Here is a 27,070-nt window from a genome sequence, read left to right as displayed (position 1 = left end):
GTAGTAAAGGAGTTTTGCTATATGGGAAGCAAAATAACTGATGATGGTCGAAGTAGAGAGGATATAAAATGTAGACTGGGAATGGCAAGGAAAGCGTTTCTGAAGAAGAGAAATTTGTTAACATCGAGTATAGATTTAAGTGTCAGGAAGTCGTTTCTGAAAGTATTTGTATGGATTGTAGCCATGTATGGAAGTGAAACATGGACTATAAATAGTTTGAACAAGAAGAGAATGGAAGCTTTCGAAACGTGGCGCTACAGAAGAATGCTGAAGATTAAATGGGTAGATCACATAACTAAGGAGGAAGTATTGAATAAGACTGGGGAGAAGAGAAGTTTGTGGCACAACTTGACCAGAAGAAGGGATCGGTTGGTAGGACATGTTCTGAGGCATCAAGGGATCTCCAATTTAGTATTGGAGGGCAGCGTGGAGGGTAAAAATCGTAGAGCGAGACCAAGAGATGAATACACTAAGCAGATTCAGTAGGATGTAGGTTGCAGTAGGTACTGGGAGATGAAGAAGCTTGCACAGGATAGAGTAGCATGGAGAGCTGCATCAAACCAGTCTCAGGACTGAAGACCACAACAACAACAACATCATATAACGCACTTTTGTAACTTTAAATTACATATGTTTTCGTTATTTGGAAATGTAATACGAAAACTATAGTATCTAAGAGAAGTTATGCAAAGAGTGATGGTGTCCTTGAACTTCTCTGAGCCTTTGGGAACAACAAAAATAAAGTTAATCCCAGTATCAATTACTTGCTACTCAACCAGAAGACGGCAAATATGCGATCTTACATTTCTTAATATGGCTCATCTAGGCAATAGAGGTTCCATCATTCACAGTTGTGGTAGGCCCTTATAGAAACATGAGTCGCTGATGAGGTACACTGCTTACCAAAGACAATAGTGAAATGATTAAATAAATAATAAATGCATAATGATCACTGGACGAAAAACAGTAAGAAATACCGCTGTAGGATTATTATATGGGCTACAAAGCATAGGTTACTCTTGACTATATATTTATTCAAATAATCTCACACAAATCTATGTTTAGATGATAGTGTCACATTCGTTGTTAACAAAATACTGATTCAAGAAAGCATAGAATGGTGAATTCGTAGTGCAAGCCAAGCATTCATAGACAGTATCAAAAGTGGAGTAACTGTTTGGGACTGAGCAACAAAATCAATGAAATCTGCAGCCAAAATTTCTAAGTACAATATCTGCATACAGGTCATTAACAGCTAAAAATTTATCTTCGTCAGAAAATATTCAGGTCACTGATAACTGGGCTGTTGCTCTACATTCATCAGCATTCAGATTTCCAAAAATGTTGTAACTATCTAGCTGGTTGAGAATGATATATCTGTAAGTCAGAAAAAACACACTCGTACTCAAGTGGTTCTCTGACTGGACAGTACCTTATGAATCGAATCGCAGAAGGATAAAACATCCTCAACTTCAGTTAGTATGCCTGTTTAAAAGCTTTGTCACATAATCACTAACTTAGAGATTTATGTGTCTTTCAGCCTGACCATCTTTCACGTAATCAGAGGTATTACAAAATTTACACAGCACTGAATATACACATTAAATATTCCTGATTAAATTTTATGATTTCATCTTCAAACATTCTCTCTGCAATTAACATCAACAGTCAGATATGTTTATCTTCTCCTCATATCCAAAGCTGATGCTGGTGCTTCCCCCTACAGCTCATCTACACGTAACCGCGGCGCTGCTGCCCTGTATGAGTCAAAGGACGATATTGCATACACACAGTTAATGAAGCATTATTAAACAAATAGGTGAAGTGACAGAGCAAAAGAATGGCATCCTCATGCTGGCGACAAACCACGTACGTGTGTAGGATGATAGTCCCTAAAAGATTTACACTTATTCTCTCATTTATTTAAGAAGAGCACAGACATGTTCATTCTATAGGTGGCATCAAGTGCTTCACAATGGCATACCATCAGGCTCTATTGCCTCTAGGTGTCATTAGTTACAGAATTTATAGTTAATTTTATTTTCAGTCATTAATAACTTTGTTAATAATCTTTTATGTATCTAACGAAGAGTGTACGTGTATATATGTGGAATCCCCTCCCAGACCTCCGCATCTATTTGAACCAAATTTAGTACAGAAACAGAAGTTCTCACGAGTATCAACACTGTGGTGTTTATAGTCTCCTAGTCCCAACGCTTGTAGCCGTGGTCTAGGGGTAAAAACGTCTCCGGTCCCGGGTTCGATCCCCGCCACTGCCTAAATTTTGATAAATAATCAGCATTGGCGGCCGAAGATTTCCGGCATAAGAAGTCAGCCTCATTCTGCCAACGGCCTCGTCAAAGAGGGCGGAGGAACGGATAGAGGTTCAGGGCACTCTCTTGTCCTAGGGGTGGGAAATTGCCCCTAAAGGCGGAAGAATCAGCAATGATCAACGACATGAGGATGCAGAAGGCAATGGGAACCACTACATTAAAGACACGTAACGTGTATCCACAGGACATGTGGCCTGTAGATGAAGAAGTGTCATGATCTCTCCATTGGCAAAAGATTCCAGAATAGTCCCACCATTAGGATCTCCGGGAGGGGACTGCCAAGGGGGAGGTTGCCACGAGAAAAAGATTGAATAATCAATGAAAGGATAATGTTCTACGAGTCGGGGCGTGGAATGTCAGAAGCTTGAACGTGGTAGGGAAACTAGAAAATCTGAAAAGCGAAATGCAAAGGCTCAACCTAGATATAGTAGGGGTCAGTGAAGTGAAGTGGAAGGAAGACAAGCATTTCTGGTCAGATGAGTATCGAGTAATATCAACAGAAGCAGAAAATGGTATAACAGGTGTAGGATTCGTTATGAATAGGAAGGTAGGGCAGAGGGTGTGTTACTGTGAACAGTTCAGTGACCAGGTTGTTCTAATCAGAATCGACAGCAGACCAACACCGACAACGATAGTTCAGGTATACATGCCGACGTCGCAAGCTGAAGATGAACAGATAGAGAATGTGTATGAGGATATTGAAAGGGTAATGCAGTATGTAAAGGGGGACGAAAATCTAATAGTCATGGGTGACTGGAATGCAGTTGTAGGGGAAGGAGTAGAAGAAAAGGTTACAGGAGAATATGGGCTTGGAACAAGGAATGAAAGAGGAGAAAGACTAATTGAGTTCTGAACAAGTTTCAGCTAGTAATAGCGAATACCCTGTTCCAGAATCACAAGAGGAGGAGGTATACTTGGAAAAGGCCGGGAGATACGGGAAGATTTCAATTAGATTACATCATGGTCAGACAGAGATTCCGAACACAGATACTGGACTGTAAGGCGTACCCAGGAGCAGATATAGACTCAGATCACAATATAGTAGTGATGAAGAGTAGACTGAAGTTCAAGACATTAGTTAAGAAGAATCAATACGCTAATAAGTGGGATACGGAAGTTCTAAGGAATGACGAGATACGTTTGAAACTCTCTAGTGCTATAGATACAGCAATAAGGAATAGCGCAGTAGGCAACACAGTTGAAGAGGAATCGACGTCTTTAAAAAGGGCCATCACAGAAGTTGGGAAGGAAAACATAGGTACAAAGAAGGTAGCTGCGAAGAAATCATGGGTAACAGAAGAAATACTTCAGTTGATTGATGAAAGGAGGAAGTACAAACATGTTCCGGGAAAATCAGGAATACAGAAATACAAGTCGCTGAGGAATGAAATAAATAGGAAGTGCAGGGAATCTAAGACGAAATGGTTGCAGGAAAAATGTGAAGACATCGAAAAAGATATGGTTGTCGGAAGGACAGACTCAGCATACAAGAAAGTCAAAACAACCTTTGGTGACATTAAAAGCAACGGTGGTAACATTAAGAATGCAACGGGAATTCCACTGTTAAATGCAGAGGAGAGAGCAGATAGGTGGAAAGAATACATTGAAAGCCTCTATGAGGGTGAAGATTTGTCGGATGTGATAGAAGAAGAAACAGGAGTCGATTTAGAAGAGATAGGCGATCCAGTATTAGAATCGGAATTTAAAAGAGCTTTGGAGGACTTACGGTCAAATAAGGCAGAAGGGATAGATAACGTTCCATCAGAATTTCTAAAATCATTAGGGGAAGTGGCAACAAAACGACTATTCACGTTGGTGTGTATAATATATGAGTCTGCCGCCATACCATCTGACTTTCGGAAAAGCATCATCCACACAATTCCGAAGACGGCAAGAGCTGACAAGTGCGAGAATTATCGCACGATCAGCTTAACAGCTCATGCATCGAACCTGCTTACAAGAATAATATACAGAAGAATCGAAAAGAAAATTGAGAATGCGCTAGGTGACGATCAGTTTGGCTTTAGGAAAAGTAAGGCACGAGAGAGGCAATTCTGACGTTACGGCTAATAATGGAAGCAAGGCTAAAGAAAAATCAAGACACGTTCATAGGATTTGTCGACCTGGAAAAAGCGTTCGACAATATAAAATGGTACAATCTGTTCGAGATTCTGATAAAAGTAGGGGTAAGCTATAGGGAGAGACGGGTCATATACAATATATACAACAACCAAAAGGGAATAATAAGAGTGGACGATCAAGAACGAAGTACTCGTATTAAGAAGGGTGTAAGACAAGGCTATAGCCTTTCGCCCCTACTCTTCAATCTGTACATCGAGTAAGCAATGATGGAAATAAAAGAAAGGCTCAGGAGTGGAATTAAAATACAAGGTGAAAGGATATCAATGATACGATTCGCGAATGACATCGCTATCCTGAGTGAAAGTGAAGAAGAATTAAATTATCTGCTGAACGGAATGAAGTATGGTTTGAGAGTAAATCGGAGAAAGACGAAGGTAATGAGAAGTAGTAGAAATGAGAACAGCGAGAAACTTAACATCAGGATTGATGGTCACGAAATCAATGAAGTTAAGGAATTCTGCTACCTAGGCAGTAAAATAACCAATGACGGACGGAGCAAGGAGGACATCAAAAGCAGACTTGCTATGGCAAAAATGGCATTTCTGGCCAAGAGAGGTCTACTAATATCAAATACCTGCCGTAATTTGAGGAAGAAATTTCTGAGGATGTACGTTTGGAGTACAGCATTGTATGGTAGTGAAACATGGACTGTTGGAAAACCGGAACAGAAGAGAATCGAAGCATTTGAGATGTGGTGCTACAGACGAATGTTGAAAATTAGGCGGACTCATAAAGTAAGGAATGAGGAGATTCTGCGCAGAATCGGAGAGGAAAGGAATATGTGGAAAACACTGACAAGGAGAAGGGACAGGATGATAGGACATCTGCTAAGACATGAGGGAATGACTTCCATGGTACTAGAGGGAGCTGTAGAGGGCAAAAACTGTAGAGGAAGACAGAGATTGGAATACGTCAAGCAAATAATTGAGGACGTATGTTGCAAGTGCTACTCTGAGATGAAGAGGTTAGCACAGGAAAGGAATTCGTGGCGGGCCACATCAAACCAGTCAGTAGACTGATGACCAAAAAAAAAAAAAGTCCCAACACTAGCAGAGAAAGGGCAAAGAAAAGTTTTTCCAGCTGCTCATGTATAGACTGCTCTGCATGGCAGGCCTAGGAATAGTGTCAGCCTGTCAAATCAACCTCTTATGTAGGGCAGACTACACCTCAGGGGCAAGAAATGGTTTTCTAAGCCTCAACATGTAAGCTGCCCTACATCACAGGCATGTTGTGCTAGAATGTTTTATTGAACACTACTGCAGGAGTACATGTGCTGATGAGTACAGCTGAGGATAAGTTGAGATGGATAGAGAAGGGGGTGGACAGAGCAATGGGAAGCAAGAAATGAATGGAGGGTAGGAGGGGAAGATACATGTGGCAGGTGAAAGGTGTAGAGGGATGGAGGACAGGTGGAAAAGAGGGGATGTGGAGATGGAAAGAGAGATGGGGAGGAGGATATGACCAGAAGGAGGGGTAGGAAGATATGGTCAGAGAGAGGGTGTGGAGAAAATGGACAAAGAGAAAGGGAGGAGGAGATGAAGAGACAGGGTTGGGAGAATGAGATGGGCAGACAGAAGGAGGAAGAGAAGGTCACAGACAGGAGGAGGTATTGGTGTATTCAATGTATGTGTCAAATGCACATGTGTGCAAATCTGTGGGGGAACGTCTAGTATTTTATACACATGGTTAATAATTTTAGTGAGCCTGTCTCACTATCGCAAATAAAGGTCTGTCTCTTGATGTTATGTAATGTATCTGTAAGCAGTTTTGGTGTTTTTAGTGGATACATCAAGTTTCTATTTTACACATTCAGTCACTTTGTCATCTTACTTGCTCAGTGGGCATGTCACTTGAATTTCTGCATCCTTGTTATTTCCAACTAGCCAGCTCGCTGTTATCTGTTGGATGACACTGGGCTTGTTCCAATCCTTGCCTCCACTGCTCGGACATTCTGCCCAGTATCCAGCCTAATCCATCTTGCTCAGCTGCATGACGGCAACTTGACAGTCAATATGGCTGAACCAAATAAATGCTTAGTGGACTCACTGCTCATAATGTCTGTATGTACAATACTAAAAACCCATCAAACATGATTTTTATCTCTCAAGCGAATTTTTACCTCTCTTCAGTTTGACTCTTCTATTGTTTGTTGCCTATTCTGTTAACTGCATGTAGAAAAACCTGGATCCTACTATTCTTTGGAGACAAACGACTGACATTGATGTTCCATGCTTTGAGATTATTTGTTCTATGACGAGTAAGAATGAAATGGGCAGTCTAAATAAAATTTGACCTTGAACTCCCATTCGCCCTCTCCTGCCACTCTCCTTTCCCATCATGCTCACCTACTCCCACTCCTTCCTTCCCCTCCCTCTTCCCTCCCCTCCTCCTTTCATAAGCAACACCCCTCTGCCTCACCCTCTCCTCTTCAAACACTGGGCTGTATTTCTTTCCTTCTTTCTCTCCCCTTTCCTACACCATGCCCTAGTCTTCCCAACAGGCCAGTCAGAGACTTTCTAGGCTATTTGAGTTACACATATTTGACTTTCGAGTCGCAGCTTGGTATTTTACTGCCACTTGAGCCCTACCAATCACATTTAAGCTGCACTCATTTCTTGGAAACTGGCCAGTCAGAGGGCTTCTAAGCCAATTGTGTTCCACATACTGAGCTCTCCCACTCACTGCTCGATACCATATTGCCATAAAAGATTGTCCACTTAAATGTCTGAACTGCTTTTTAAGTCCTCATACTTTTCTTCTAAACATACCAGCGACCTTGTAAACCAGTTGTGTTACGCTTATTTGACACTCCCAACTTGCAGCTCAGTATTTTAACTGCCATAGAAATGAAACAGCTACACATACAGTTTACTGTGAAAAGACTGGGTGAGGGGACACGACATCTTTCTCATCCAGTGGTGCTCACAACTGTATAATTGTCTGCCTTTAAGGCTGGAATTGTCTTATACTTCACTTGTCTGCATGCATCGAAGTTTTTACACATGCATTATCTTACAAAACAATCCAGTAATTGTGTATTCTCATAACCCCAACCATTTCGCGAGAGATTTGTTTCCTTTCCTTAATACGATTTTTTCAAGTAGGTTTGTGGATGGATGGTTGATTTTCTGTAGCTCAGTTCTATAGAAACTTCCTTGTACAGGTTATCACACGTAATCTTTCAGGAGACATGTTCTTGGGTTTGTTTCCTGAACTGCATGATATTTTAATATATCAGTAGACCGTTTGAGCTGAAAACCTGATAGAAAATTATTTTGCTGTTGTTGTGGTCTTCAGTCCGGAGACTGGTTTGATGCAGCTCTCTATGCTATTCTATCCTGTGCAAGCTTCTTCATCTCCCAGTACCTACTGCAATCTACATCTTGTGCCTAGTGTATTCATCGCTTGGTCTCCCTCTACCATTTTTACTCTCCACCCTGTCCTCATGTACTTAATTGGTGATCTTTTGATGCCTCAGATCATACGTTACCAACCGATCCCTTCCTCTAGTCAAGTTGTGCCACAAAATTCTCTTCTCCCCACTTTCTATTCATCACCCCCTCATTAGTTATGTGATCTACCCATCTAATCTTCTGCAATCTTCTGTAGCACCACATTTCAAAAGCTTCTACTCTCTTCTTGTCTAAACCTTTTTATCATCCGTGTTTCATTTCCATACATAGCTACACTCCATACAAATACTTTCAGAAACGACTTCCTGACACTTAAATCTCCATGTTGACAAATTTCTCTTCTTCAGAAAGGCTTTCCTTGCCATTGCCAGTCTACCTTTTATGTCCTCTCTACTTCAGCCATCATCATTTATTTTGCTACACAAATAGCAAACCTCCTTTACTACTTTAAGTGCATCATTTCCTAATCTAATTCCCTCACCATCACCCGACTTAATTCGACTACATTCCATTATCTTCGTCTTTCTTTTGTGATGTTCATCTTATATCCTCCTTTCAAGACACTGTCCATTCCATTCAACTGCTCTTCCAGGTCCTTTGCAGTGTCTGACAGTATTACAATGTCATCGGTGAACCTCAAACCTATTTCTTCTCCATGGATTTTAATACCTACTCCGAATTTTTATTTTATTTCTTTTACTGCTTGCTCAATATACAGATTGAATAACATCGGGGAGAGGGTATAACCCTCTCTCACACCCTTTCCAGCCACTGTTTCCCTTTCATGCCCCTCGATTCTTATAAATGCCATCTGGTTTCTGTACAAATTGTTAATAGCCTTTCGCTCCCTGTATTTTATCCCTGCCACCTTCAGAATTTCAAAGAGAGTATTACAATCAACATTGTCAAGAACTTTCTCTACGTCTACAAATGCTAGAAATGTAGGTTTGCCTTTCCTTAATCTAAGATAAGTCGTAAGGTCAGTTTTGCCTCACGTGTTCCCACATTTCTACGTAATCCAAACTGATCTTCCCGGAGGTCGGCTTCTACCAGTTTATCCATTCATCTCTAAAGAAAATTCTTTACAGAAAACTATATTATGTTTGCTAATTCTACCAAAATCGACGTCTTTCAATTTAGATGTTCATGGATCTGTCACATTTGTCTTATTATACACTGGAGACAAAATGCTGTTATTCTTAAAATTACAACCCTCATATTAAATGTTCTGTGTTTTGTGTAATATACTGACTTGCTACATCTTGTACCACATCAATCCATCTGAAATAACCTTGTGCTGTGAAACGATTAAATATGGCAGATTTCGGAGATCTACTGAATCACTCCAGTATAGAAAATGATGTACGGGGATTAATCTTGTATTTCTGCATTAACTTCCTGAAATGAGTGCTGTAAAATTACTTATGCTGGTTTTTAAATGGTTCAGAACATTTTTTAATGCATCTGCAACCTCGACAAAGGTTTTATCCTTTAGAGGGCAAGCAATGTATACTTGGATCACACATCAGTTACTGTTGATAAATATTTATAGCCTGAATCGTATTTGAAATATGTACTGAGGTCAACTAAATCAGTCTTATGCAGGCGGACCATTTCTTTCGTGATAACTACTCTTTAGAACTAATCTTGTGGGTCGGGCGATGGAGCTGCTGAGCTTTTTCAGCTTACATCGTCATTAAAGTGAGAACAACTGTTCGTGAAGTTAATAACATGAGCAAGAACTCTTCGGAATGAGGCATCAACAATAAAACAATCGTTTACATAGTGTTACAGGAAACATACGCGGAACAATGACAAAGTGAAGCGACAGGATGGTAGGACATGTGTTAAGACATTAGCAAAGAATTGGCATGATACTGTAGGTGCTGCAAAGAATAAAAACTGTAAGAGACGACAGACATTGGAATACAATCAATAAATAATTGAGAGACAGGGTACAAGGGCAGTATAGAAATATATGACGAGCGTCGCTGAAGGTGCGAGAAGACTGATGAGAAAAAAATAAACACCCAAACAACTGATTTCCTTTGTTAGTCGGATGGTACGACCGAGCGGTTCTAGCCGCTTTAGTCTGGAACCGCGCGACTGCTATGGTCGCAGGTTCGAATCCTGCCTCGGCCATGGATGTGTATGATGTTTTTAGGTTAGTTAGGTTTAAGTAGTTCTAAGTTCTAGGAGACTGATGACATCAGTTGTTAAGTCCCTTCGTGCTCGGAGCCATTTGAACCATTTTTCCTTTGTTACCAGTGTGCAAATGAAGTGATGGTCTGCCTGTAGCTACCTCAAAACTTGCAGTATGTAGACTCGTAAACTAAACTGAACAAGGTCCGAACAGACCATGAAGCCTAACGGTACCGACCTACCGCCGTGTCAAAAAGGTTCAAATTGGTCTGAGCACTATGGGACTTAACATCTGAGGTCATCAGTCCCCTATAACTTATAACTACTTAAACCTACCTAACCTCAGGACAACTTGCGATCGTTGCAGCAGCGTGGTTGCGGACTGAAGCGCCTACAAGGCCGTGTCATCCTCAGCTCAAAGTCGTCACTGGGTGGGATATGGAGAGGCGTGTGGTAAGCATACCGTTCTCCCGGCCGTTGCCAGTTTTCGTGACTTGAGCCACTACTTCTCAATCAAGTACCTCCTCAATTTGCCTCACAAGAACTGAGTGCACGCTGCTTGCCAACAGTGCTCAGCAGACAGCATGGTCACCCGTCCAAGTTCTAGCAGTCATGCAGCGCTAACTTCGGTGCTCTGAGGGGAGCCGAAGTTGTCACTCCGACAAGGCCGTCGGTATGTACACTCCAAACCTTTCGTAGAGGGAGAATTGGTCTCATTCAGTTTTTCCTGGGGTCTCTATGGCGACCTGCAGACATTCGCCTGGAGATGAAAAGAGGGAGGCGTCGTAGGAAAGTTGTAGCCAAGCCCCCTCAGCCCTTTACTAAAAGAGGTCTCGTGAGCCATAAATGAAAACGAAAACGACGTTTATGTGGAGTCCCCACGCCCTGAACTGCCGCGCGCGGGCCAACGCACGGAGGTGCGAGGCGCTGCCTGCGCTGTGGGGGGTGCCGCCGTCGCAACCGCAGCCGCGGCGGCAGCGGCAGCCGGCGGCGCGCGCAGAGTGCCGTAAAGCGGCGATTGTCTCTGGAGCCGGCCATTTGTTCGACCCTCCGGCGGGGTTAAAAAGGCCGCCCCAGCTCTCCGCCGACAAAGGCCATCGACGGCATCTTGGCGCACAATGAGGCCCGTCCCGAGCACAATGGGTGCGCGCGTTCGGCCGCCGAAGCCTGCGACGGGCCGGCGCGGCTGGGGGCTGCGCATTTGATCTGAGACCCCACTTAAACGCGGCCATCCTCACCGAGCCGAGCCGCTAAGAACCCATAGGGGCGGCGTCCATTGTTTACGAGTAATGAGCAGCGCGGCTAGCCTGTTGGCTGGCTTCCCTGAGTGCTTAGGCGGTCCCACGGCTTCCGCGCCAGCTCCCCGCCTGCTCTTCCTCAGCCACTTCGCGACTCTGCCACCTCGTTTTCTGCAGCTGTTACCAGCAGGAGTCACCGAAGAGTGCCTAGTATACAGGACGACAATTATTGAACTATATGAAAAAAACGTAAATTAGTTACGAACTACGACGCGTACCCCCTTTTTCAACACGTAAACGTCACTACAGATATTCTTATTTAGATTATAACATGTTCGATAAGCCCGCCACCATTAGCGATGATGTGGCGCAGGCGAATAGCGAAATTCTGCATGAACCGCTGGAGTGTCGCAACATCGATGCTGTCGATGACCTCATGAATGGCTGTTTTCAGCTCAGCAATGGTTTCGGGGTTATTGCTGTACACCCCACAAAGAGGAGTCGCATGTGTTTAGGTCCGTAGAATATGGTGGCCCATCGAGGCCCATGCCAGTGGCCTCTGTGTACCCCACAGCCAGAATGCGGTCCCCAAAGTGCTACTCCAGGACATCAAACAGTCTCCTTCATAGATGGGGTCGAGTCCAGTCTTGCATAAGTCACATCTTGTCGAAATAAGGGTCATTTTGGATAATGGGAATGAAATCATCATCCACAATCTTCATGTGCCGTTCAGTAGTCGCCGTGCCTTCAACGAATATCGCACCGATTTTTCCGTGACTGGATGCTGCACACCACGCACTCACCTGTTGAGGGTGAAGAGACTTTTCGATAGCGAAATGCGGATTGTCAGTCCCCCACATGCGCCAGTTTTACTTATTGACGAACCCATCCAAATGAAAGTGGGCTTCGTCTCTACACCAAATCATACATGGGCATACTTATTCCAATTATGCCCCGGCGCCAACCGTCCATTTTGAGCGTCCTAACGCAGAAGTTATGAGGATTTTTCGTGCTATAGTTCAATAACTGTCACCTCGTAAATACATCAGTAATACTATGTAATTACACACGCTATCTTGGCTTATGATGGGCCTAATGCCCTCTTTGAAATTTTTTCACGTAGCGAAGACAAAATGCAGAAAGCCAAAGAGTATTTACAACTGGTGCAGAAACCAGACTTCACTATTAAGACTCGGAGGGCATGAAGGCGAAGCAGCAGCTGAGACGGCGTTTTACTCAATCTCAGCACTGAGGAAGCAGTAAAGAAAAACGAAGAAAAATTTGGACAATTATTTGAACTCGAGGGAATACAAATAAAAACTTGGAGACTTGCCGAAGACATTGCGATTCTGTCAGAGATGGCAAAGGACTTCGACGAGTAGTTGAATGGAATGCATAATGTCTTGAAATCAGATTCTACAAGGGTTGTCCAGAAAATAATACACCTCTTTTTTTCTCAGCGGAGATAATGCTACGAATAAAAAACATTAGTATTCTTGAAGTCTCCTGAGTGACGCGCCAAGTTTTCGTCACTTCCAATAGCGTAGCTGCAGGACAGTTTCGAATGGCATCTATAGGTGATGTACGTTACAAGCAATCTGCCATCATTGAATTTCTCACTGCACAGAAACAAACTGTGAATAAAATTCACAAACGCTTGTGCAAAGTCCATAGAGCATCTGCTGTCAACAGAAGTACAGCTACTCGCTGGGCACGGAGGGTGAGGTCACCAGGAGGCGGGTCGACGTAACTCCACGATTTGCAGCGGTCGGGGTGACCGTACACGGTTGTCACACCTGACCTAGCCCCCACGGACTTCCACTTGCCTGAGCCATTAAAAGATGCCATTCGTGGAAGGCATTCTGACGACGATGAGGAGGTGATACACACAGTGAAGCACTGGCTCCGCCAACGGGACAAGGTTTGGTACCGACTAGGCATACGTGCCCTTTTTTCGCTCTGGAGGAAGGCCATAGAACGAGGATGGAGATTACGTGGAAAAATTGGGTGTGTAGATAAAACACAATTCTTTCCTGTGTGTAATTTTCGTGTTCAATAAAAATTGTTGAAAGAAACGGGGCATTATTTCCTGGCCAACCCTCTTAAGATCAAGATCGATAAAAGTGAAACAAACCTGCTGAAATGTAATTGAATTAAATAAAGCAATACTGAGGTAATTAGATTAGGAATAAGACACTGAAACCAGTAGGTGAGTTTTGTTATCTGGGCAGCAAAACAACCGATAAGGGCGAAAGTAAAGAAGATGTAAAATGCAGACTGGCAATAACAAGAAAAGGATTTATAACAAGGAGAATTAATGAACATCCAATGTAAATTTAAGATTTAGAAGAGTTTTACAACTGGTATTTACTGAAGTCTAGCTTTGCACGGAAGTGAACCGTAGCATATAAGCAGTTAACACAAAAAGAGAATAGAGTCCTCTGAAATGTGGTGCTGTAAAAGAATGCTGAAAATTAGATGGGTAGATCACTTTAAGTAATGATGGGGTTCTGAATCTAGCTGGGGAGAATAGAAATTTATGGCACAGCTTGGCTAGAAGGGCACAAATTGTAGAGGGAGACCAAGAGATGAAAACAGTAAGCAGATTCAAAATGATGTAGGTTGCAGAAGTTATTAGGAGGTGAAGAGGTCAGCACAGGACAGGGTGGCATGAAGAGCTGTATGAAAGCTGTCTTCGGACCGAAGACCACAATAAGAATGCATTTATAAAAGGAGAGATCTCTTTACTTCCGTTATTAATGGTTGTCTTTGTGTATGTCCCATGATGCAGCCACCGAAATGGTCAGTGCTTTGGCAGTTTTTAATGTCCTCTGAGGCTAACATAAACAAGTCTTTATGTGGGAGGTGTGATCGATAGTTCATTCACATCTACATTTTTATGATTATTCTGCAAATCACACCTCACTATTTGGGAGGGGTAAACTGAACACCTGAACTCTGATTTAGAGCCTGGATAGCCTTGTGTAATGAGGAATTCGCCACTATATGTCACGTGAGATGGACCCACCGCTACGAAAGGAGATGGAGACAGCTGTGATGTCAGCAGAGGAGCAGTAACTGCAAAATGGGACGGCCAAGAGAGGTCAGTGACATAGGCAATGGATATCAGCTGAGAAACAAATCCACTCTATTTCAACCTAACAGCGGTTCTGAATACGTCGCTTGAAATGCACAGATCACTGCATTTGAGCACTGATGGTGACGACGTATAGAGACATTTTGTATGAAATTCTGAAGATTGTTTGCTCCCGAGATGCGTCAAATATAATTTGTTGAACTCAAACTATCTGTAAATTTCAAACGACGCACTCAGCAGAGATATAACAAATTTTGTAGATTTGCATTATGTTTACAGGCTTCCTTTGAGAATTTAAGTCGCAATTTTAGTGTTTTCCAAACCGTGTAAAAGTGCCCAAGGGGACTGTTGGTGATGTGGACGTGAGTCAGAAGTGCTTCGGAGTAACAGCAGCAGAAGCCAGAGCAGGCACATTCCACGAGTCAAGGAAGTGCTTTAAAATGCAGATTCGAATGGTCTCAACATCCCCACACTAGTGAACAGGGTTCGACAAGAGGGTCACGAGATTACACCAATTATTGCCTAGACCGCCAGTTTCTGAGCCAAAAATATCCTTTGAGAATGGGAAGAGTTACCCCAAAGTATAATGCCATATGTCATAAGCGAATGAAACTAAGCAAAGTAGACTACTTACTTCACTTACTTCAGATACCGTTCGAATAGTAAAAATGGCAAAATTAAGTCTTTTAACAAGATCCTGAACATGGGCTTTCCATGAAATTTTACTACCTTTCTGAACACCTAGAAATCTGAACTGTTCACTTTCAATAATCATATGGCCATTCTGTGAAATTGAAACGTCGGGTTTTGTTGAATTGCGTTAGAAGCTGTAAAAACTGAGTCTCACTTTGATTTAGCGTGGATTTTTTTTTCAGCCATGAACTTATGTCACGAACTGCACTATTTGAAACAGAGTCAATGTTGCACACATCGTTTACTACGAAGCTAGTGTCATCAGCAAAAAGAAATATTTTAAAATCACCTGTGATAGTGGAGGGAATATCATTTATACAGAGGGGAGGTCCCAGCACTGATCCCTGGGGCACCCCCGATTTGATTCTGCCACACTCAGACCCCACATCGTAGCCATTCTTAACACTGTGGATAATAACCTTTTGCCGTTGTTAACGTAAGAGATGACCCAGTTGTGTGTTACTGCCCATATTCCATAATGGTCCAACTCCTGCAGCAATATTTTGTGATCAACACAACGCTAACGCATCGTGTCTGAACTGTTTCTCTGCTGTAACCTGTACACTACACTGTACAAAGTGTTCAAATCCGTCCGCACATAACTTTTCTAACACGTAATGACGGAATCACCCCGTAATCACAAAAAAGCTCATATCGTAAACAACCTAACCGCTGCAGCAGATGCTGGAATCAGCGACGCCATAGGACTGTAGGTAAATGAGAACGAGAGATTTGGAGTGAAGAATCATGCTATACCCCGTGACTGTCCGTTGGAAAGGTTTGGGTCTGGCGCTGGCTGGAGAATGTTACCTGCTATCGCGTGTAGTGGCAACTTGGAGTACGCAGGAGGTGGTGTTACGGCATAGGCTTTTTATCGTGGGGTGGTTTCGGCATTACACGTAAGAAGAGGCTGCATGCCAGGGGACTTTCATAGCGTAGCGTACTGCGTACAGCAGAGACACAGTTCAGACACGATGATTGTTTGCATCAGCATGACGACGAGTCCGATCACAAATCAACATCTGTAATGGTTTGTGGGAATTCACGAAATGAATTGATCTATCAAGAGTTCCGGCCTGAGTAACCACCGGAACACCTCTGGGATGAATTAGGACGTCGACTTCTCTCCAGATTCCAGCGTGCAACTTCACCACCCCCACTAGTATTTGCTACTGGGGAAGAGTGGGCTGTTTGAAACGTCCCCTTTGAAAAATTATTACATAACTGTGCTTAAACTGACACACAATAGTTTTTAGCGCAACGCAATCTGACTTCCAAAAATCCCTACGAAAGAATGGCCCTGACTAACATTAACCTCTACGTTTCACAAATCACTTACCTCACAAAAATCTTCGTTACTCAAGCTACTGCAATACAGCGGAAGGCACTAACTACTGATAGGTATAGTTAGCAAATGAAAGATTTTAATAGAGAACAAACAATGTATTTACCTTAGTAGTCATACTATATATATCACTTCATGACACCAATTCTTACAAATTTCAAAACTCCGCCATCTCTCTCCCCACATCCACCACTGCTGGCGGCTCACCTCCAACTGCGCAACGCTACGCGCTGTTAGCATCCAGCTGCCGCTGCCCAACACTACAATGGCAGACAACAATGCAAACTAGCCACAGACTGCGTACAGCACAGCCAGTGATTTTTCATACAGAGCGCTATGTGGCGTTACCAATAAGAAAACCTAAACAGCCTACTTACATAGCCCCCATGCTCCCCACAAAAATTTTTACAAATTGTTTTGGGCTGTGGCCAATAATGATTTCATAAAATTTTTCATAATTACGATAACAAAGATATCAAATGCACACACTTATTGATATAATGTTGGTCAGAAGCTAAAATTTTCTCACAGTCCATAAAGACAGTCCTGATCATTCATCAAATAAAATTGCTGTGTTTTTCTCAAAGTCTGAGTAGTAAAAGAAAATGCACACGGAAGTAATGGATTTCTAAGCACTCTTGAAGAAGTAGTGTTGTCCTTCCAACGAAAGACAGTGCTGACTCTGGACTTGCAGACAGGTAATGGGCCACAGCAGAGTCAGTCGACGTTGAAGACTATCGGTAGGTAGGTCATCACAGAGCAGACCCACTGTAGCCCTGGTAGAGATTACTATTGGTGGGCCACCAGAGGTGCAGACCCACTGCAGTCTTTGTAGAAATAATGGTACTGGTGGGTCATCAAAGGTGTAGACCCACTGTAGTCCTTGTAGAGACGGCCAGCAGCCATCTGTTTGACTGTGTAGGCGCACAATCACCATTGAAGAGTCTTGCGGATAATATAGCAAGTCCATAACCACCACTTGTGCACTCACAAAAATTGTTTTTGAAATGTCCTTAGAACCAGCAATGCTGTTATCCAGTCCCTTACTGAATTATTAACACACGTGCAAACACTATCAGTCCCTACTTCTCCCATATTGTCCATATACTATGCCCAACAGAAATGTGTGCAGTGAAATGTAATTTACAAGTTACTTAATTTGATGAACTGGTGTCAATTACAATTTTATAACATAAGAATACAATAACAAAGGTATAAAATATATAATTAAAGAACATAACAATACAGATAACATTTGCAGTAGTACAGGCTTTACAAAAGAATCGAAATGGCAAATACATCAGTGTTACAAAAATTATGACATAAGTACATACATAAAAGATCAGAATAACTTTTGAAACATCAACTTTACACATGAGCATTAGAACAAAACAGAATAAATAATGTGTAAACATCTTTACAAAGTAAATAACATGTTATTAATGCAAATTATATTTGAGGATAGCAGTATTCCTCATCATAGTGAATGTAGCTTATTATTACAAAAATTCTGCAACATAAGTCCTATCAGATAAACATATAAGGACCGGTAGAACATAAATACACAAACACACAGTGGGATAACACAAGGAAAGGACAGGGTTTGTTTTCAGTGTAACATTTGGTACTGCAGTCCAACCCAAAACTTCATTCTGTAAATCTTTCGTCATATCTCAACATTTGTTTCTACCAAAAAAATCCTATCAAAGCATGCTTTCTGTATTTATATGTTTACATATTTCTTACCTCATCATTTATGTTCCAGTATCTTACCTCATCATTTATTTCCAAGAGAATCCTACCTATACCGGTTTTCTGTACATTTTTCGTATAACCTCTCATTGCATTTCTTCCAATTGATTGCAACTCATTCTTTTATATAGGCCACCCCCTCTTAAGCTAACTTAAAATCTACTGAGCTCAGATGCTAAACTAAGGGACGAGGCAATGCAGCAGCACAAAACAATTAACACAAACAGCAATGATAGAAAGAATGGAAATTGGCAAAAAAAGGTAGCAATATTACAACTAATACTGTATAAGGCAATGTGCAGCAAACAAGAAAAATAAATCAGTAATAAAATCGGCTTAACCTAGTAATACAAAGTGACATTCAGTAGCACTATGCATGGCAAACAGCAGCAGCAAATGCTATAACTTATACCTAAACATGACAAAGCTCAAGCAGAAAAAGTGTTACACTAAAGACAACAATGCAGATAAGGACAATGTCTATTCACATCTTAATGTCTATGTAATTAAAGTGGTGCACCACAAAAACTAATGCTACAACAAATTACCAAGTACTTGAAAAGAAAGTTATATATACAGTGACTGTTATTAGTCGCTTCTTATTGCTCTTTCCATTCCAAGAGCTCCTTTTTCGAAGAATGTGGATCATAAAATATATATTTAATAGATCTGTTGACAGAAAGTGTTCACATTAGCAAATGCATTTAATTTTATTATATAAAACCAATGCTGCAACACAGCTGGAAAACAGATATCAAATGAAGTAAGCAACAATGCACAAAGCATAAAAATGTCATTCAATAGAAATGTGACATTTCATAAGTTAGTACAAATTCTCTCAACTCTTGTAGGAAGGCACTTGTCATAATCAGGTGTGCAAATGTAAGAATGTTTCCAAGAAATAAGCGTATCGTATTTGCGGTGCTTTCTACAAAGGACTGTCAATAGCGAGGATAATGGCCTCTCTTTTTTTTCATGTGCCTCTGAAAGGCACACACTAATGGCTTGTTTCCAGGTGGCTGTCGCGCAGCTGGGTGTCCACGACGCATTATGTGCAGGTGGTCACTTAACTGTCTTACCGAAATATTTACGACACCAGTTTCCGCTACAGTGACAGTCTCATATAAAAATATTTCACAGGTCAAGAATTTGCGTTACACATCTGTAGAAATAAAATCATGTAAAAATAATAGTGTTCAAAAATTTTCGACAGCATAGTGATACATTCACGCATATACACACATTTTATAACTCTTAAAGTACGATTCTCGGTTTCCAACATCCTTTTTCACAAACCAGAGTCCCTAACCACTACTCATTATTCCTTACCTTATTACACATATGTATATTCGTCGACACTTCTTCAATATGTCATCATAACAGATACGTAGCATAACCAAATAACTCATATAGCATCAGCTTAAACACACCTCAGCAGCATAATTCACATCGTCTTCGTAATAATAACATCATAACACCTCAGTCAAATCTCAAAAATGTCATAGCTTTCTGCAATAATTTCAAAGCCTAAAGAAAATTCTCTGCTCACGTCAAAAGTGTCATCTACCTCAAGCGTACCTTAAAAATCGTGATCCCATACCAAATATATCATTCAAAGCTCTCCTAGTGTCACAATGGTTCCGAAAAAATATGAACATTTCACAAAGTACAGACCAAATACAGTTTCATAAGTGTGAATTATCCAACTGTGTAATTGCAAAAACATGTGTCACTGACGTAGTAAATAAAAAAATTTTGTCTCTCATTTAAATGATCACATAGCTGTGTAATTCTGTGTTAGATAAATATGGTACCAATGTGTAGAGTTGTATAAGCAAATACCATATTAGCTAGGGCTCCTTGTGCTTGCCAAACACATGGTACACAAAGTAGGCGTGTACCCCCCTGAGGATTAATGTAATCATATCCTCAGGTGTTACAGATTACAGCAATGGAATGAAATGTATCACGGAAAACCTTTGTATCATTGTATTTCAAATATCTTTAAAAATAAATGTTTTAAGTACAAAATTAATCACTCAAACGCGTGTACTGTAGCGCTAAACTGTGCGTCATGTTGTAAGATAATCTCTGTGGAAGTGTAGTTATCGTCCTCCGATAGCTAAGTTCTGCAGAAATCAATGTACTGACCTCATGATAAACAAAAGTGAAATACTTTGGGTGTAGATATCTTAGTTATTACGCTTATTGCCGTGATGAAGAAAGTACTGTGCTGTAATGTATTGTTGTGCTACAGAAAATACTGTCTCCTTGTAGCTATATCACAAAAGTTACTATTAAAACATGTTTTACTTTCCAGAAAAATTCAGAAAAACTGTGCAGATATAAAACAGATAAACTGCAAAAGCAACATTGTAAATTGTCACTCATTAGTAGCGTCGTGATAAAATCGTGTAGCTGTCACATAGACTAACCACTGTGTCATCTGGTATCTCACAGAAAGTACTTTAAATCCAGAATGTATTTTCAAGTAAACCAAAATGTTGCATTAAAATCTCATTAGCAATACTGGTAAATGTTCTAAGTATGTGAGCCTTATAGTCGTTACGTAATCATGCAACTAACAAGCATGAATGTACACGCGCAATAACACTGTGATGTCTGTTCACCATAACAATGCACTCGTAAATACTGTCTAAATATGTTCCGTAGGTTGTAGACTGGATAGTAAACTTCAAACATTGTTGCATGTTAACAGTTTCTCAGTGTGACAAAGCATACTAGAAATGTGAAGTGAAATGTTTTATGGCAAAGACAAAGTTAAAAAGCAGATTACCTTTCAATAAACGGTTTTACATGTGAAATGTGGTGTAAACCTTTACTCTTCCTAGTACGCAGACTGTCAACTGAAAAGCAATTATCATGTGATTACGTCGGTAAGGAACACTGGAATTTTGCTCAAGGTTAGCTTATGTTATTTTTCTCTGAGCCAGCCGGCGCACGTGGCTGCCTGCGGTGCGAGTCATTGTCTGTTTCTTTGTTGGCGCGCGTCGTTATTGGGATTAGGAGACCTAACTTCTACAAATTCACCTTGCCGAGAGGGCCCTGCTCTGTTTGAATCCCGCCAGTTCTGATGTAATTCAGGTCTGTCGTTACGATCATATCGTCTGTCGTCATGTCGGTAATTTCTGTAATTAATTTCTTGTCAGTCACGTGGTGGAGAATTTCTCCCTGAATCGTAACTGCGCGCTGGACCGTTGCGTCTGAAGTTATTCCGTCTCCCTTGATAATAATTACTTTGGTTCCTGTATTGTCTGTTTCTCTGATTGTCTCTGTGATATTCATTACTACGGAAATGCGATCTTTCTCTGTAACTATTACTCTGCCAGTGGTTGTCATATGGGTGGTGTCTGTTTTGGTCACGATTTGTGTTGTGAGAATGGCCTTGTCGTGTCCTGTTACTGTTTCTTTCATCGCGGAATTGAAACGTATGTGACCTGTAGTGATTGTTTTCCTGTTTTCGCATCCCGCGTCTGTCTGTGTCAATTTCTAATTCTTGTAAGAGTCCCTGAAAAGCTTCAATGTCGTCTTTGCAACGCCCTGCCAAAATAATATTCCTTAAATGTTCGGGCAATTTCATTATGCAAATGCGGATGAGTTCTGAAGGGCTATATGGGTTTACAAGATACTGGTTCTTATGCAACATGTCTTCAAAATATTTGACAAGACTGGAAAATTCAGATTGTTCAAAGTGTTTCATCATCATGATGCTATGTTTTACTCGGTCTTGTGTAGCTTGAGACCAATATGCTGAGAGGAAGGCATGGTAAAATTCTCCTTCACTGTGGCAATCGTGAATACCCGATCGCATTCTTACAGCTGGTTCATCCTCCAAGTAGCTACACATAAATTCTAATGTGTGATCTAATGACCAGTTGGTAGGAAAACAATGAGAGAATTGATGGAGCCACGCTTGTGGATGAATGTCGTTGCAAGAATTCTTAAAAGTTTTGAATTTACGTGCAGTAATGAACAGCTTATAGTCAAAATCATCGTGTCGGCGAGTAGCATATCGGTCATTGTTATGTCGTGTCGGCGGTTCCATCTCAAAATTCGGTGCACCTTGCCAATTTCTTTCATGATTTTCGAAATGCCCTGTGTTATTATTTTGTGGCTTTTCCGTATTTCTAAGTTCCTCTTCCCGTGTTGGAGCGCGAGTGTCTTCTGAAATATGTAATTTTTGTATAACCTGAGTCAACTGATCTTGTACTTTCCGGATTTCTCTTTTGTATTGCGTATTAATTTGATTCTGATTTTGTTTGAATTTCTTAATTTGTTCATACTCTTCTGTGTCAGTGATGGCTACAGGTATTGTGTCATTCAGATCATCATCTACCTTTGCAGATAAATTAGTGAACTGATCCGAAAGTTCGGCTACTTTCTCCGATAGTGAACACATTTCCTCAGTGTGTTTTTCTGAACCAAGTTTCGGTGTGTCCATTTGTGTTGCAATTGAATCTACTGTGTCCTTTAAGTTTTCCTGAGTTCTTGCAAGTTGCGTAACCGAATCGGTGGATGCAACTGAGTCCATTTTAGCTTGCAAGGTGTCGTGATTTTCACGAACAATAGTTTGCAATTCTTTTATGGCTGCTTCGTGATTCTGTAATGCATTTTCATGCCGCGAAAAAATAGGTTGGAAATGCTCACAAATTTGTGTTTTCACGTCATTACAGATTTTTTGACATTTCGATTCAATGTTATGTAATTCAGTAGTTAAATCTTCACGTGTTTGTTCAAGTGTGGTGTCTAACTTCCGAAGATTTTGTTCCATTGCGTCTAACTTTTGAAGATTATGTTCCATTGTGTCCAACTGTTGCTATGTTTGTCTCTTGTGTTGTTCCATTGTGTCTAACTTTTGAAGATTTTGCTGTGTTTGTCTCTGATTTTGTTCCATTGTGTCTAACTGTTGCTGTGTTTGTCTCTGGTGTTGTTCCATTGTGTACAACTTTTGAAGATTTTGTTCCATTGTGTCTAACTGTTGCTGTGTTTGTCTCTGATTTTGTTTCATTTGTTGCATTAATTGCAATAATAATGTATTAGTGTCTGGAATCTGTTCCACTATGCTTTTTGGCAGTGCATTTGCACCGGCAACATTCACATTTTGACAAGCAGAAAATGTGTCTTGACTTATTTGAGAAAACGGTGAGGATGCAAAACCTGAATCTACAGTATTTGCAAGAATGTGTCCTGTCATTTCGGAATCCTGAGGCGTGCTGTTGCCGACCGATCGATCGATAATGCTTCCCTGTTCACTAATTGTTTCTCTGCCAACACCATTATTTGCAGCCCGCTCCATTTCCCTATGCACAATTACCAAATTACTACTTTGAACTTTAGTGAATTCATTACATGGGGACGCTAACACACTGCTTTCGTCTTCACTGTCATTTCTCAGTTTACTTTGGAGCCTAGTATTACGTTTTTCACACCACATTATTGTCACAATATTTCACACAACAACACAGAAAAGCACAATTTGAAAAGCAAAATAAGAAAACACATTAACATAGCACTGAAAATAATAACTAGTTAATTGAAAGCGCAGCTGCGAAATACTTGGTGCAAAGTTACATGCATGCCACAACTGTTGTACTGTACAACAATGAAAGACTACAACTACAAAGGAGATTCTCTTTACAATTACGCGTTAGCAATAAACAAAATCTACATTAATTACACAAACTACAAGAAAAAATCAGAAGATTCCAGTGAGGTATACTGGCAGGGTCGCCATATGAAACGTCCCCTTTGAAAAATTATTACATAACTGTGCTTAAACTGACACACAATAGTTTTTAGCGCAACGCAATCTGACTTCCAAAAATCCCTACGAAAGAATGGACGTGACTAACATTAACCTATACGTTTCACAAATCACTTACCTCACAAAAATCTTCGTTGCTCAAGCTATTGCTATACAGCGAGGGCCACTACTGCCAGCTAAATAAAAGATTCAAACTACAGAAGGCACTAACTACTGATAGGTATAGTTAGCAAATGAAAGATTTTAATAGAGAACAAACAATGTATTTACCTTAGTAGTCATAACATATATATCACTTCATGACACCAATTCTTACAAATTTCAAAACTCCGCCATCTATCTCCCCAAGTCCACCACTGCCTGCGGCTCAACTCCAACTGCGCAACGCTACGCGCTGTTAGCATCCAGCTGCCGCTGCCCAACACTACAATGGCAGACAACAATGCAAACTAGCCACAGACTGCGTACAGCACAGCCAGTGATTTTTCATACAGAGCGCTATGTGGCGTTACCAATAAGAAAACCTAAACAGCCTACTTACATGCTGTCCCTTCACAGACATTCAGTGTCTCCAGCATGTAGGCGGAGGATGGATGCGCCTCACATTAGTGTCCACTAACAGCAGTCCAGATACTTATGACAGGCAGTGTATTATGGCATCTCTGAAAAGATCTATCCGCAACAAAAACCGCCATTCTTTCATTGATTCTTACGTATTATTTCCGTAGTACTCCCACCCATATTTTCGAGATAATATAGTATGAGCTATTCACTTTTTAACTTTTTCGGTGTCTTTCTTCAACTGCGTCTGGTCAGGACCCGATAGCGCGCAGCATTATTCCAGAATTGAGCGGACAAGTACAATGTAGACGAACTCTTTAATACCTTTCCTGGTGCTTCTGACTGTTTTGCCAGTATTCCAATTTGTTAGTAATTATAATCCCAACGTAGTTGCCTAAAGAACTCATATTCCCGACCTCCAGTGGAAGACAGCATAATAACTGCCCTATTATAGTTCGAATTTGGTTATCCACAGTCAAACATCTTGTGGTTTGGATAGTTCAGTTTCGTAACTGTGCTTTGTGTGAATAATTTGACGTAGATCAAAGATTAAAAATGTTACTGGATCGAATACAATGCAGTAAAATAAACCATTCTTGCGCCGTTCTCGTGGACCGGACATGAAACGCTGATACCTTATTTTCCAATTAAAGAACCAGTTAAATGTGAAGACAAGCGTGCGACATAGTGGACCACTTACCCAACTATGTCCAGGTTCGAGTACCAGCAAGTCTGGTGCTGAGTCAAACTTTTTGCAAGAAATGCAATATGAACGGTACTGCACGCTGAGCCCCAACCAGTAACGTAGGTTCCAGACCCGTGACTCCCATTGGTATACACTACTGGCCATTAAAATTGCTACACCACGAAGATGACGTGCTACAGACGCGAAATTTAACCGACAGGAAGAAGATGCTGTGTATGCAAATGATTAGCTTTTCAGAGCATTCACACAAGGTTGGCGCCGGTGGCGACCCCTACAACGTGCTGACGTGAGGAAAGTTTCCAACCGAATTCTCATATTCAAACAGCAGTTGACCGGCGTTGCCTGGTGTAACGTTGTTGTGATGCCTCATGTAAGGAGGAGAAATGCGTACCATCACGTTTCCGACCTTGGTAAAGGTCGTATTGTAGCCTATCACGATTGCGGTTTATCGTATAGTGACATTGCTGCTGGCATTGGTCGAGATTTAATGACTGTTACCAGAATATGGAATCGGTTGGTTCAGGAGGGTAATACGGAACGCCGTGCTAGATCCCAACGGCCTCGGATCACTAGCAGTCAAGATGACAGACATCTTATCCGCATGGCTGTAACGGATCGATCCCTGAGTCAACAGATAGGGACGTTTGCACGACGACAACCATCTGCACGAACAGTTCGACGACGTTTACAGTAGCATGGACTATCAGTTCGGAGACCATGGCTGTGGTTACCCTTGACGCTGCATCGCAGACAGGAGCGCCTGCGATGGTGTACTCCCACGACGAACCTGGGTGCACGAATGGCAAAACGTCATTTTTCGGATGAATGCAGGTTTTCTTTACAGCATCACAATAGACGCATCCGTCTTTGGCGACATCGCGGTGAATGCACATCGGAAGCATGTATTCGTCATCGCCATACTGGCATATCACCCGGCGTGATGGTATGGGGTGCCATTGGTTACAGGTATCGGTCACCTCTTGCTCGCATTGACGGCGCTTTGAACAGTGGACGTTACATTTCAAATGTGTTACGAGTCGTGGCTCTACCCTTCATTCGATCCCTACGATCAGCAGGATAATGCACTACCGCATGTTGCAGGTCTTGTACGGGCCATTCTGGATACAGAAAATGTTCGACTGTTGTCCTGGCTAGCACATTCTCCAGATCTCTCACCAACTGAAAACGTCTGGTCAGTGGTGACCGAGCAACTGGCTCGTCACAAGACGCCAGTCACTACTCTTGATGAACTGTGCTATTGTGTTGACGCTGCATGTGGGCAGCTGTACCTGCACACTCCATCCAAACTCTGTTTCTACATCTACATTTATACTCCGACAGCCACCCAACGGTGTGTGGCGTAGGGCATTTTACGTGCCACTGTCATTACCTCCCTTTTCTGTTCCAGTCGCGTATGGTTCGCGGGAAGAACGACTGCCGGAAAGCCTCCGTGCATGCTCGAATCTCTCTGATTATACACTCCTGATCTCCTCGGGTGGTATAAGTAGGGGGAAGCAATATATTCGATACCTCATCCAGAAAGGCACCCTCTCGAAACCTGGCGAGCAATCTACACCTCGATGCAGAGCGCCTCTCTTGCAGAGTCTGCCACTTGAGTTTGCTACACATCTCCGTAACGCTATCACAGTTACCAAATAACCCTATCTGGTACGGATCCCACACTGATGAGAAATACCCAAGTATAGGTCGAACGAGTGTTTTGTAAGCCACCTCCTTTGTTGATGGACTACATTTTCTAAGGACTCTCCCAATGAATCTCAACCTGGTACACGCCTTACCAACAATTAATTTTATATGATCATTCCACTTCAAATCGTTCCACATGCATACTCCCAGATATTT

This window comes from Schistocerca gregaria, chromosome 4, assembly GCF_023897955.1.
Source record: "Schistocerca gregaria isolate iqSchGreg1 chromosome 4, iqSchGreg1.2, whole genome shotgun sequence".
In the NCBI taxonomy this organism is placed as follows: domain Eukaryota; kingdom Metazoa; phylum Arthropoda; class Insecta; order Orthoptera; family Acrididae; genus Schistocerca; species Schistocerca gregaria.
The sequence above is the reverse complement of the archived record's forward strand: the minus strand, read 5'-3'. Positions refer to the sequence as shown.